The sequence below is a fragment of the Hemitrygon akajei genome, chromosome 19 (assembly GCF_048418815.1).
Source record: "Hemitrygon akajei chromosome 19, sHemAka1.3, whole genome shotgun sequence".
NCBI classification, from domain to species: domain Eukaryota; kingdom Metazoa; phylum Chordata; class Chondrichthyes; order Myliobatiformes; family Dasyatidae; genus Hemitrygon; species Hemitrygon akajei.
Genome location: NC_133142.1, coordinates 45,575,931 through 45,588,747, shown reverse-complemented (window position 1 = coordinate 45,588,747; position 12,817 = coordinate 45,575,931). Strand labels below are relative to the sequence as shown.

Here is a 12,817-nt window from a genome sequence, read left to right as displayed (position 1 = left end):
GTCTTGGGGTTTGCTGAAAAATGCCAGGGGTTGTCAGCGACCCTCGATGAGTTGTTCCAGCACCCCACCGACTGCCATGTTAGATGCATCCACTGTGAGGGCGGTAGGGACGTCCATTCTGGGGTGCACTAGCATCGCGGCGTTCGCCAAGGCTTCTTTGGTTTTAATGAAAGCGGCAGCGGACTCCTTGTCCCAGGTAATGTCCTTGCCCTTACCCGACATCAGGGCGAACAGGGGGTACATGATTCGGGCAGCTGAAGGGAGGAAGCGGTGGTAGAAATTCACCATACCCACGAATTCCTGAAGGCCTTTGATTGTGTTGAGTCGGGGGAAATGGCGGACCGCGTCTACCTTGGCGGGCAGAGGGGTTGCCCCGTCTTTAGTCATCCTGCGACCCAGGAAGTCGATGGTGTCGAGCCCGAACTGGCATTTGGCCGGGTTGATTGTCAGGCTGTATTCACTCAGTCGGGCGTAGAGTTGACAGAGGTGGGACAGATGCTCCTGACAACTGCTGCTGGCTATGAGGATGTCATCCAAATAGATGAAAGCGAAGTCCAGGTCGCGTCCCACCGTGTCCATTAACCGCTGAAACATCTGTGCAGCATTCTTTAGGCCGAACGGCATGCGGAGGAACTCGAAAAGGCCGAAAGGGGTGATGAGTGCTGTTTTGGGGATGTCGTCCGGATGCATCGGGATTTGATGGTATCGAGGTCTACCTTGGAGAAGATCCGTGCACCGTGCAGGTTTGCTGCAAAGTCCTGAATGTGCGGCACAGGGTAGCAGTCCAGTGTTGTAGCCTCATTCAGCCTGCAGTAGTCGCCGCATGGTCTCCAGCCCCCTGTTGCTTTGGGCACCATGTGCAGGGGGGAGACCCATGGGCTGTCGGACCGCCGTATGATCCCCAATTCCTCCATCCTCTTGAACTCCTCCTTCGCCAGTCGGAGCTTGTCCGGGGGAAGCCGCCGAGCGCGGGCATGGAGGGGTGGTCCCTGGGTCAGGATGTGGTGCTGTACGCCGTGTCGGGGCATAGCTGCCGTGAACTGCGGTGCCAGAACCGATGGGAAATCCGCCAGGACTCTGGTGAAGTTGTTGTCGGACAGCGTGATGGAGTCTAGGTGTGGGGCCGGCAACTGGGCTTCACCCAGGGAGAACGTTTGAAAAGTCTCGGCATGGACCAGTCTCTTCCTGGGCAGGTCGACCAGTAGGCTGTAAGCTCGCAAAAAATCTGCTCCCAGGAGCGGTTGGGCTACGGCGGCCAGTGTGAAGTCTCACGTGAACCGGCTGGAGCCGAACTGTAGCCGCACCGTACGGGTGCCGTAGGTCCTTACTGTGCTGCCGTTCGCGGCCCTCAGGGTGGGACCCGGTTCTCTGTTGTGGGTGTCGTAACTCGTCGGAGGTAAGACGCTGATCTTGGCTCCGGTGTCGACCAAAAAGCGGCGTCCCGACTGCTTGTCCCAGACATACAGGAGGCTATCCCGATGGCCAGCTGCCATAGCCATCAGCGGCGGCTGGCCCTGGCGTTTCCCGGGAACTTGCAGGGCGGGCTACAACGGCGGGCTTCTGCGCCCCACCACTGGTGGTAGAAGCACCATTGTTCATTGGTCTCCTTACCCCTGCCTCTGGGGTTAGCAGGCTCTGTGGCCGGGCCTGGTCTGGTTTGCTGCTGGGAGCGTGGCCTGGTAATCTGTGCGACGGACACCCCACTCTCCTTCTTGGCTTTCCACAGCACGTCTACCCGGGCCGCCACCTTCCGAAGGTCGCTGAAATCCACGTCGGACAGCAGCAGGCATATGTCCTTGGGCAGCTGCTCCAGAAATGCCTGCTCAAACATGAGGCAGGGCTTGTGTCCTCCGGCCAGGGAGAGCATCTCGTTCATCAAAGCTGACGGTGGCCTGTCTCCCAAACCATCCAGGTGCAGTAAGCGGGCAGCTCGCTTGCGCCGTGAGAGTCCGAAAGTCCTTATGAGCAGGGCTTTGAATTCTGTGTATTTGCCGTCCACTGGGGGAGACTGTATGAACGCCTCAACCTGGGCGGCTATCTCCTGGTCGAGGGAGCTCACCACGTAGTAGTAACGTGTGGCATCCGAGGTTATCTGCCGAATGTGGAATTGGGCTTCTGCTTGCTGGAACCATAGGTGAGGTTGCAGAATCCAGAAGCTTGGCAGTTTTAACGAAACTGCATGAACAGATGCGGCGTCGTTCATCTCTGGTCCAAATATCGTTTGGACCATCGGTGTCACCAATTGCAGCGGTGTGCTACACGCAGCGGTGCAATAATGACACGGAGTCGGTGAGCTGCAGTTACAAAAGAGGTTTATTCAAACTTCGCGGCCTCGCTTTAAAGCCTTCCTGATCCCGCCCTCCCCGGGCGGGAATGCTGTAGGGGGTGCGTATTCATAGTCCTGTCCCGCACGCGGGCTTTCCCCCTTGCTGGTGAAGCAGACTTGGCGCCTTCTTTGGGACCGGCCTCAATGCCGGCGCGCGCCGCTTTGTGAGCCAGTTCGAGTGCACTGGGAAGTGGGTCGCCACAGTGTACCAAACAAATCAACATATTGAAAGCAGTGAAATTGACTGAAATATATAACAAAATATTTAGATTTGTAGAAGATACAGGAGGAGTTCACATAACTTGCTCAATCCTGCTATGCCACTCAATCCTGAACTCAGCCTGGACTATATTTTATTGCTTTATTGCCATTAACTTGTATTTCCTTATGATCCAAACATTTCTCTCAGCCTTGAACATATTCAATGACTTGGTCTTACATCTCCATGGTTAGAAATTTCCAAAGTCTATATTCTGAAACAACGCCCCTTCCTACTATTTTCTCTCACAAAAAAGATCCTCTCAGCTTCCTTATGAAATTCACTCAGAATCATTAAAGTCTTATTCTTCCAAACTCCAGTGGGAAACTGGCTTACCTACACGATCATTATTTACAGGACGATACTCTTTTTCCAATGGAGTCATTTCCTGTACTCTCTCTGAATTTTCACCAATGCAAGCATCTGCTTCTCAAACAAAAAGATGAACAAATAGACACAGAACATAAGAACTAGGAGCAGAAATAGGATATCTAGCCTATCAAGCCTACTCTGCCATTCGATGAGTTCATGATGTATCTGGCTATGGACTCAGTTCTACCTATCTGGCTTTTGCAAATAATCTTTAATTCCACTACAATGCAGAAATCAAACAGTGCTTTAAAATATCTAATCAGGGAGCTTTTACAGCTTCCCTGGGCAGGCAATTCCACAGATTCACCACTGTCAGGGAAAAACAGTTCCCCCTCATCTCTGTCCTAAATCTCATCTTACAAATCTTGAGACCACGTTCCCTAGTTCTAATCTCACCTGCAAGTGGGTACCACTTTCCTTCCTCTATCTTTTTGTAAGATCCCCTCTCATCCTTCTGAATTCCAGCAGGTATAGTCCCAGTCTCTCCCCATAGGCTAAACTCACATCTCCAAAATTAAACCTGTGAACCTCCTCTGGAAACACAAAGTACACTGCAGATGCTGTGGTCAAATCAACACATATAAACAAGCTGGATGATCTCAGCAGGTCAGGCAGCATCCGCTGAAATGAGCGGTCAACGTTTCGGTCCTGACGAAGGGTCTCGGCCCGAAACATTGACTGCTCATTTCAACGGATGCTGCCCGACCTGCTGAGTTCATCCAGCTTGTTTGTACGTGTTGATTTGAACCTCCTCTATAAAACTTCCAAAACCATTATATCTTTCCTTAAGTACGGAGACACAAAATGCTCACAGTACTCCAGGTGTGCCTTTACTAGTAACCTGTACAGTAGCAGTATAACCTCCCTACTCTTAAATTCTTTAGTAGTGAAGACTAACATTCCATTTGCCTTCTTGATAACCGGTTGTTCCTGCAAACCAACCTTTTGCAATTCAAAGGTTCAAAGATTCATTTTATTGTCAAAGTTTGCATGTGTAGTACAACTCTGAAATTCATCTTCTCCAGTCTGCCATGAAATTCAGGACAACTATAGGAGTTGTTGAAAGAAAAGTCATTAACCCTCCCTCGCACTAAATCTAACAGATCGCCCACACAGAAAACAGCAGCTGGGACATCAAACCCCCAAGCCCTCCCTCACATAAAAACTAAAAGGTCGCCCACACAGTAAAAACACCAGGAACATCAGTCCCCAAATCCCCAATGCCTCCCTCACACAAAAAGTAACATATCACCCACCTGCCAATCAACAAGAAAGAAAACACAGAAAAATGAAGGAGACCGATGTACAGTACCTTCATACAGAAATACTTCCAAGACCCTCTGCACAAGACATTGCAGCAATTGTTCACTATTTAAATAATAAATAATAATAATAATCATCTAATCTGTTTCCTTCCCAAGTGGATTACCTCACACTTACCAACTCCATATCACAGACCCTTGGTCACTCATTTAACCTATCTATATCTTTCTGGAGACTTTCCACAGCCTCTGAACAATCCACCCTTCCACTTAATTTTGAATCCTCAGCCCTCCATGCATCCATGCTGTGTCTGCTTGATAGGACCATTTCTGTTCAGATATCTAACTATTCCTTCATTAAAGATTGTGTCATGTATTTTCCCCAAACAAAGATGTTAGGTTATAACTGGCTTAGATTTACATGCCTGATGCACCATCAATAACTCACTCTGAGACGTAAAAGCGAGGTATCGGCTTTTATTGACTGGAAGAAGGAACAAGCAGTGAGTGACCACCATACTACATCCTGGAGACTGAGAGGCCGGGCTCAGACCTCCATCACCTTTATACAGGGGTCTGAGGGAGGAGCCACAGGAGCAGTCAGCAGGGGGCGTGTCCAGACAGGTATATGTAGTTCACCACAATGCCTTAGGTCTACATCATTTTCTTAAACAGTCGCATGATATTTGCTGTCTTCCCATCTGCCAGGACCTGTCCAGAGTCCTGAGAATTTCAGTAAATTATCACAAAATGTCTCTACTATGTTTCTATGTTTACTGTAATTCCTATTTCTTTCAGTACGCTGGGATGCATTCCATCAGGACTAGCTGATTTATCAACCTTTATGTCCACTAGTTTACTCGACACTACCATGTTAGTGACAGTGATTGCATTAAGGTCCTCTCCTCCCATCACATCCATAACATATCTCCTTGGCCTGTTAGATGTGTCCTCCACCACAAAGAGTGGCAACAAATAGTAATTCAAAACCTCAGCCTTTTCTACATTACCCAATATTAATTCCCTCTTCTCATTTCCAAGGGACTTATATTCACTTTGGCTTCCTTTTCCCCCACATTATATGATTATAAAAAATATCTTGAACTTTGGGCAAGCTTACTTCCATAATCAATATTTCTGCTTATTGCCGCACATACAACATGCTGGAGGTACTCAGCAGGCCAGGCAGCATCTATGGAGGGGAATAAACAGTCAACGTTTCGGGTGGAGACTCTTCATCAGGACTGGGAAGCAAGGGGGAATGGGCAGAATGAGAATGTGGGGGTTGGAGGAGTGGGGAAGGATGGCAAACTGCCAGGTGATGGGTGAAACCAGGTGGGGGGTCAGTGGGTGAGGCTGAGGCAATAAAGTACAAAGCTGGGTGATAATAAATGCAAGAGGTAAAGGGCAAAAGAAGAAGGAGTGTGATAGGAGAGGGCAGTGAACCATGAAAGAAAGGGAAGAAGGAGGGGAAGGAGAGTTAAGGTGGTGGGCAGGTGAGAAGAAGGGGTGAGAGGAGAACCAGAATGGGGAATAGAAAAAGAGAGAATGGGGAGGGGGAGAAATGACCAGAAAACAATGTTGGAGGCTACCAAGATCAAATATGAAGTGTTGCTCCTTCAGCATAAGTGTGGCATCATTGTGCCAGAAGAGGAAGCGATGAAAAATCACGTCAGAACAGGAATGAGATTTCAAATTGAAATGGGTGGCCACTGGGAAATCCCACATTTGCAACAGTTGGAACAATGGTGCTTGACCACCTCTCTGCCATTTACTAACTGCTTACTTCTTGAAGTTTTCCCAATCTTCCTGTTCCCCACTTTCCAAAGTCCAAATACTGTATTGGCTCATAAAACATGCAGTACAATTAACACAAGTCAAATCAATCACTGGTTCAAATAATGTACTCAGCTTTGCCATGGAATTTATAATATCATAGAACAAACATCATTAACCATTTCAAGGTGAGTTAGCTAACTTCGTCATAATAATAAAATGATGTACCACAAAATCTAAACTTTTAACTTGTAAACAAAGTTAGTTTTTTCAAGAAATGAATAATAATCAGTAACTAACTCATTAAGCAGGTAATGAAGAAATGTGTTTGAACCAACCATTTCTGGAAGAGTATAATAGTAAATATGCAGTGAAAATTCTCCAACAGTCTAATGAAATACAATGTTAAACAAAACCAAAGGATGTGGGTTTGGATTTTCCACAAAGGTGAAATTGGAGGCAAATATACTTCAATTAGACTTTGTGTAAACTAGGATGAAGGGTCTTGGCCTGAAACATCGACTGATTATTCCTTTCCATAGGTGCTGTTTTCTCCAGCATTTTTGTGTGTGTTACTCCAGATTTCTGCATCTGCAGAATCTCTTGTGCAAGCAAGATCCCGTTTTCTTAACTCTGGATGTAATACCTGTACTGTGTCTGCCTCCAAATGACAAATTGCTGAAATGTCTGAAGGGAAAATAGCATGGCATAGGCAAGCTAAGGGTTTGGTCTCATCCTCAATTTGCAATGCATATTCGCTTGGTCATATGCTGAATTAATTCATGCCCGATGTTATTTCAACTTCCCTCTATTGCTCACTCACCTTCCTTTCCGTTCACAAAGTGCACTGTTCTTATTCATCAAGACAGCTCTGACAGAACTTCCTGATCTTGGATAGACCATAGAATGTAGAACAGTACAGCACAGGAACAAGCCCCTTCACCACACCGAACACGATGCCACGACTTCTTTCCCTGTATATAATCCAGGGCTTCATAAAAAAGGCAAAGCCAGCTTGGCTACTTACTGACTAATGATTCAATTCTCAGTTGCAAAGGATAGAATGGGGCATTGGCAGTGTTATCAAGGATTAGTTATTCTCCAAAAGTATGCTCACCCAGATCCAATTTGTCTTCACAAGAACCATGTAACGTCACACCTCATTAACACGTTGGTCCAAATGTAGACCAAAGCCAAGATACAGAGGTGAGGTGAGACTGACTGCATATGATCTCATAGTATCATTTTACTGATTGCAGCATCAACACAACTTGCTAAAAGTGAAATCCCCAAGAGTAAGGGTATGCTCTCCACTGGTTACAATACTAACCATCATTTCCAAGGCCCTGGCCTGGACCCAGTTAAGTTCCATTATGAGGAAAGCACAGCAGCACCTCTACTTTCTTAGAAGTTTGTGAAGATTTAGCATGTCATCTAAAACCTTGACAAACTAGAGAAGTATGATGGAGAGTACATTGACCGGTTGCATTGTGGCCAAGTATGGAAGTACCAATGCCCTGAAACAGACAGGTTTACAAAAGGTAGTGGATAAGGTCCAGCCCATCACTGGTGAAACCCTCCCCACCATTGATCATATGTACATAGAGCACTGATGCAGGAAAGCAGCATCCATTATCAAGGGCCTCCACCATTCAGGCCATGCTTTCTTCTTGTTGCTGCCATCAGAAAGGTGGTACAGGAGCCTCAGGACCCACACACCAGGTTCAGGAACAGCCTGTAGAACCAGTGGGAATAGCTTCATTCAATTTCACTCGCTCCATTACTGAACTGCTCCCACAACCTATGGACTTACTTTCAATAACTCTGCATCTCACATTCTAGATATTTATTGTTTATTAATTTATTATTATTTTTCCTTTTGTATTTGCACAGTTTCTTGTCTTTTGCATGCTGGTTGTTTGTCCATCCTGTTGGGTACCGTCCTTCATTGATTGTTTTGTGTATCTTGTATTTACTGTGAATGCCCGCAAGAAAACGAACTCAAGGTTGTATGTGGTGACATATATGTACTTTGATAATTGATTTACTTTGAAGTTTAAACTTGAACATTGAAACCTCTCAAATATTGAAAGGCCTGGATAGAGTGGACATGGTTAGGATGTTTCCTATAGTGGGGGAATCTTGGACTAGAGGGCACGGCCTCAGATTACAAGGACATTACTTTAGAACAGAGATGAGAAAGAATTTCTTTAGCCAGCGGATGGTGAAATTCATTGCCACAGATGGCTGTGGATGTCAAGACATTGGGCACATTTAAAGCTGAGTTTGATAGGGTGTCAAAGGTTATGGGGGAAGGCAGGAGGATGGAGTGAAGAGGGATAATAAATAAGCCATGATGGAACTGAGGAGCAGACTCGATGGGCCAAATGCCTAATTCCACTCCTATGTCTTTAGGTCAAGTGCTGTGGATACGAGGCATCAGGGGCTAGGAGTGTGCATCTAGTGAATCACCAACTGGCAACCCAAGGTCTATGTGTGGAGACACAGGTACAAGGCAGGATGGAATGTTCCACACTTGCCCAAATGAGTGCAGCTCTATGAACTCCCTTACCATCGAAGAGAAAGCACCACACCCTGGATTGGCACTCCATTCCCAAGCTTTGGCATTCCCTCCTCCATTCTTGCTCATGGCAGAGACAGGTTATCTACACTTACTTCCCTGGATCAGTCTAACAGCACAACATTACCAACAAGGAGGCCAATGTTAAGGATTATTAGGTATGAGATATTTTTCAGAGCCATAGGATAGGCAACAGCAGGTAAATAATTTAAAGGAGAACCAGCCCACAGTATAACATCCATGTATACTTTAAAGCCAACAGAGCTAGCGATAGGATCAGGGACATTCCTGATTGGAACCAAGCAGGGCAAGACAATAAGTAATTGTTCATATTTATCACCCTCATTGTAAGCTCCTATGGTAAGATCAGTGGAGGTGCTAAGCAGCCAGCTCTGGCATAGGCTCATTGTTTATGACATGTCCAAGCTATTGATAACAAAATTTGTGGCATATTTGTTTTGTCAGTTATCATTCAGGTGGCTTGTACATCCAAGGGACATCCCTCCACATAGTAACAGAAGCAGTATATTCTGGGTATCTGGGCTTTTGTGCTCATAACCCTGAGGCACCCCCTAGTACTTGAATATTTTCAAAGGAATTATGCCAGTTGAGATATGCTCACACAATAAATACATAATTTTTCAAAGTTTCTTGTCTACAATCAAAATATAAATTTATGCAATTAGATTAATTAAAATTACAGTTAATCACTTATTATTATCCTTATATTTAAGTATAAAACATTACTGTACAGTTGAACACCTTTACAGGAAAAATATATTTTTCAGAAGATTTGCTTGTCTTGAATAAGGGCCTTTCATATTTACTAGCTTCTGTCCCCAGTGGTTTAGTCACAGTCACAACAAACCATATAACATCATTATCCTCACAATATACGTACCATCCTGACTTGGAAATACATTGCCTGTCCAAAATTGTCACTGTGCCTAAACCTAAGATCTTTCTGCCCAGAGGCATTGTGGGAGTGCTTGCATCAGATGTTCTGTCACAGTTCAGGAAGATCGCTCACCGCTATTTCCTCAAGGACAGTTAGGGATAGGCAAGAAGCACTGCCCTTACCAACAGTGCTTCCATCCACAAGTCCACAAAAGAAGCTATAAAGTCCTTCAGTGCACAAACTGACCAATGAAATACAATGTGTAAATTTTACAACAAATCTTAAGCATGAGGATATACATATATAAATTTAATTATTTACTTACTTATTCATTTCCCCTTTTAAACTGGTTTCATGAAGATAGTGAACCAGGATTTAGAACTGAAGATCAAATGGCAATCTGCACCGATGGCTGGGTTGCAGTCTCACCTTCATTAAATTCTTTTTTTTTCCTAGGCTCCATTACATTTTAAAGTGGTGTCAGACAGAGAAGTGCACACACATAAAATCTGCATGAAGGAAAATGACCTCTAAAGAGATGAGCCTGTCAGGATTTGGTGCAAATGTACATTTGTGATAAAATTGATACACAACCTCCCCTTCCCTCCTCCCCATGACTTAAACCAATGTACAAGTACTTATGCAATATGCTTTTTTTTTGCATTACTTCTTTCGAACATCAGGGTTGCTCACCAACCAATTCTGCCAGTGTTTGACATCTAATCACTGTATACTCATCTCAAAATACAGAAGCTTTTGACAACAGCAATATCCTTTGATGAATGACAAGGCACATTTAAAACCCCTTGGCTGCAAACAGCTACTACAGTACAACTGCCAGCACTTGAGAACAAGTGCTTGATCGCATGCCTGCCTGGTGTCTTCAAAGTACTATTCATCCTTACCAAAAAAAATGCAGGGCATTAGTGTCAAATATTTAGAGACCAATAAAACCAGCGGGATCTAAACATTACAGAAACTCTGTTATCACCAGAGACTAGTGAAAAACATTGAATCAGAGAAATATTGGCTCAAAATGAAAGTGTGCATTTGCTACACATCTTTTCAATATAATACAACATTTTTTAAGTGTAATTTGTAATTAGATTGCTGTAAGCAACCATTATGCCAGGAAGGCATGGCATCATGCTGTTGTTGATCATTCATTGTGTTGTTGCAAGATCTAAGAGCCAGTCTTTAATGTTTCATCTGCAAACTATGCACAAGCTTCTTAATGTAACAATGTTTATATTACAGCACTGTCACGATTTCTTCTTGGCAGATTGTCTGGATCTACCTCCGAGACTAAGGTAATTTAGTTATCAGTAATAGAGGGACAATTTAACTCAGTACCATAGGTTGTCACGGTTTTGAATGTCATGGTTGTCATGAATTTGCTGACCGTGACATTCTAAACTCAAAGACCTTAAACCCCATCAGATATATAGCCACAAGCACCCTCACTAAAGGGAAGTTGTACTGTAACTACCCAATCTCATAGACTAGTTCATTTCTGTTTATTCTCTATAGCATGTTTAGCTCCCAATACCTACTATTCGAGTGGTGGGTCCCCTCTCCCTACCAAGGAGAAGATACTTCCAGCTAACAAAACAGTTTAAAACACAGTTTGTTCATTTTAAGTGATACACACTTAAATCCAAAGAACATTCTTAAACTACTTTAAAAACTCAGAGGATTTTTATCTTATCAATCATTTCCAAATTACAAACCATTTCTAAATCAGAATTTCCAAAACACAGGTATAATTGCTATAAACTAAAAAGACATACCAATGATACAGACGAATAGATCATCCGTAACAGAAATTGAAGCCAGGAGGATCGGATTTTAGTTCACCCCGTGTTTCTTTCATGCTTCTTGATGATCATTACCCCACTTCTAGTAAGCCTGAACAGCTCTCTATATTTATATACGTAGTTTCTTTGCCTCCTGGGTGACTTCACATGTATATATTTCCTCAGATACCCTTTTTAATCAAACAGTCTTAAAGCTCCTGGGAGCCACAGTTCCCAGATACCCACAATTAATGCAGTAAAGCTAATATCTCCAAATAAATAAAATTCCCCATTTATTAATAAATCAGTTATCAATATGCTAACTGCTTGTTTTTTTTTGGTCTGTAAACTTCCTTGAATTAAATAACCTAGTAAGCGTTGTCTGTTAGAAACAAGCCAAATTAAATAACCCATTCTCTTATACTGTTCCTCTTGAGCAGCAATAAATTAAGTGCAGTGAAGTACATCCTACTTTTTACAGACAATGCATCTGTTATACACAAAGCTTGTTTGCAAAACTGATGTATAGAGAGTGCTTCATTGTAACTTCAAAGTGCATGCTATTTTCATTTTAAGAACTTAAGACTGTCTCCCATTTATGACCAGAAGCTAAACAAAGGATATATTTGGAAGTTTAACTTAACACCATTTGATCTTACAAATGGTAGCAGTTATATTTCGAAAATCGAGCTTGACAAATAAACCAAGAGGTCCACTGGCCCAGAACTCGAATATCCATTACAAGGTTTCCATGTTTTTCCAGTCAATATTATCTTATACATGCAGTGTGACCTATTGCATGTGCTGAGTGACAAGAGTCAGTGATAAAAGCACTTAATCACGAGTGAAGAGATCCTAAATTTTGTTACTTTATGCCTCAGAATTACATTTCTATCCATGTTTCTGATTGCATAATTTTGGGCAATTCAGTTTAACTCCAGATCTTTCTGGTGAATGACAAAGGTATCAAAATTTGTGAGCTTTTACTCAAGCTAATAAATTAAGGTGTAATTTCAGAGTACGAATTCTGCTTTTGTGCCAATCTGCCAGTTCACTCTGCCACAAGACTTGATGTGGCATCCAGTAGCAAGGCTTTCTGAGATTTAACACTACTTATACCAAGTAACTGGCTCACACATCCTATGGCAAGGTTGGCCTAGGGAAGATTAATGGGATTGTGGGGAAGAAGATACAAAGCCAAGGAAAAGAAGGTTAGCTTCCTTCTGCATTACATCTGAAAGTGTGTTCTGTAAAATAAAGTGCTTGTTCAGTTTGAAGAGTTTGATTATGTAAATTTCATTATTCTGAAGTATTAAAGTATCAGAATCAGGTTTACTATCAATAATGTATGTCATTAAATGTATTATTTTGCAGCAACAGTATGGTATAATATATAAAAATTACTGTTAAATAAAAGTAATAAATAAAACAGAAATGTATTTAATAATTGATTGATCTTAAAATGTTTCAAAATGGGAAGCACATTAAAATCTATTAATTAATAATCCTGCCATTTAGACCATAAGACATAGGAGCATTATTCAGCC

The 12,817-nt window shown here is 43.2% G+C and overlaps 1 protein-coding gene across 5 annotated transcripts in view; it reads right to left on the bottom strand.

Annotated features, from left to right (window-relative positions):
• The window catches only part of LOC140741904 (metabotropic glutamate receptor 7-like), a 763,442-nt gene that overhangs the window by 493,899 nt on the left and 256,726 nt on the right, over positions 1-12,817 (bottom strand). The gene's annotated exons all lie outside the window — the stretch shown is intronic.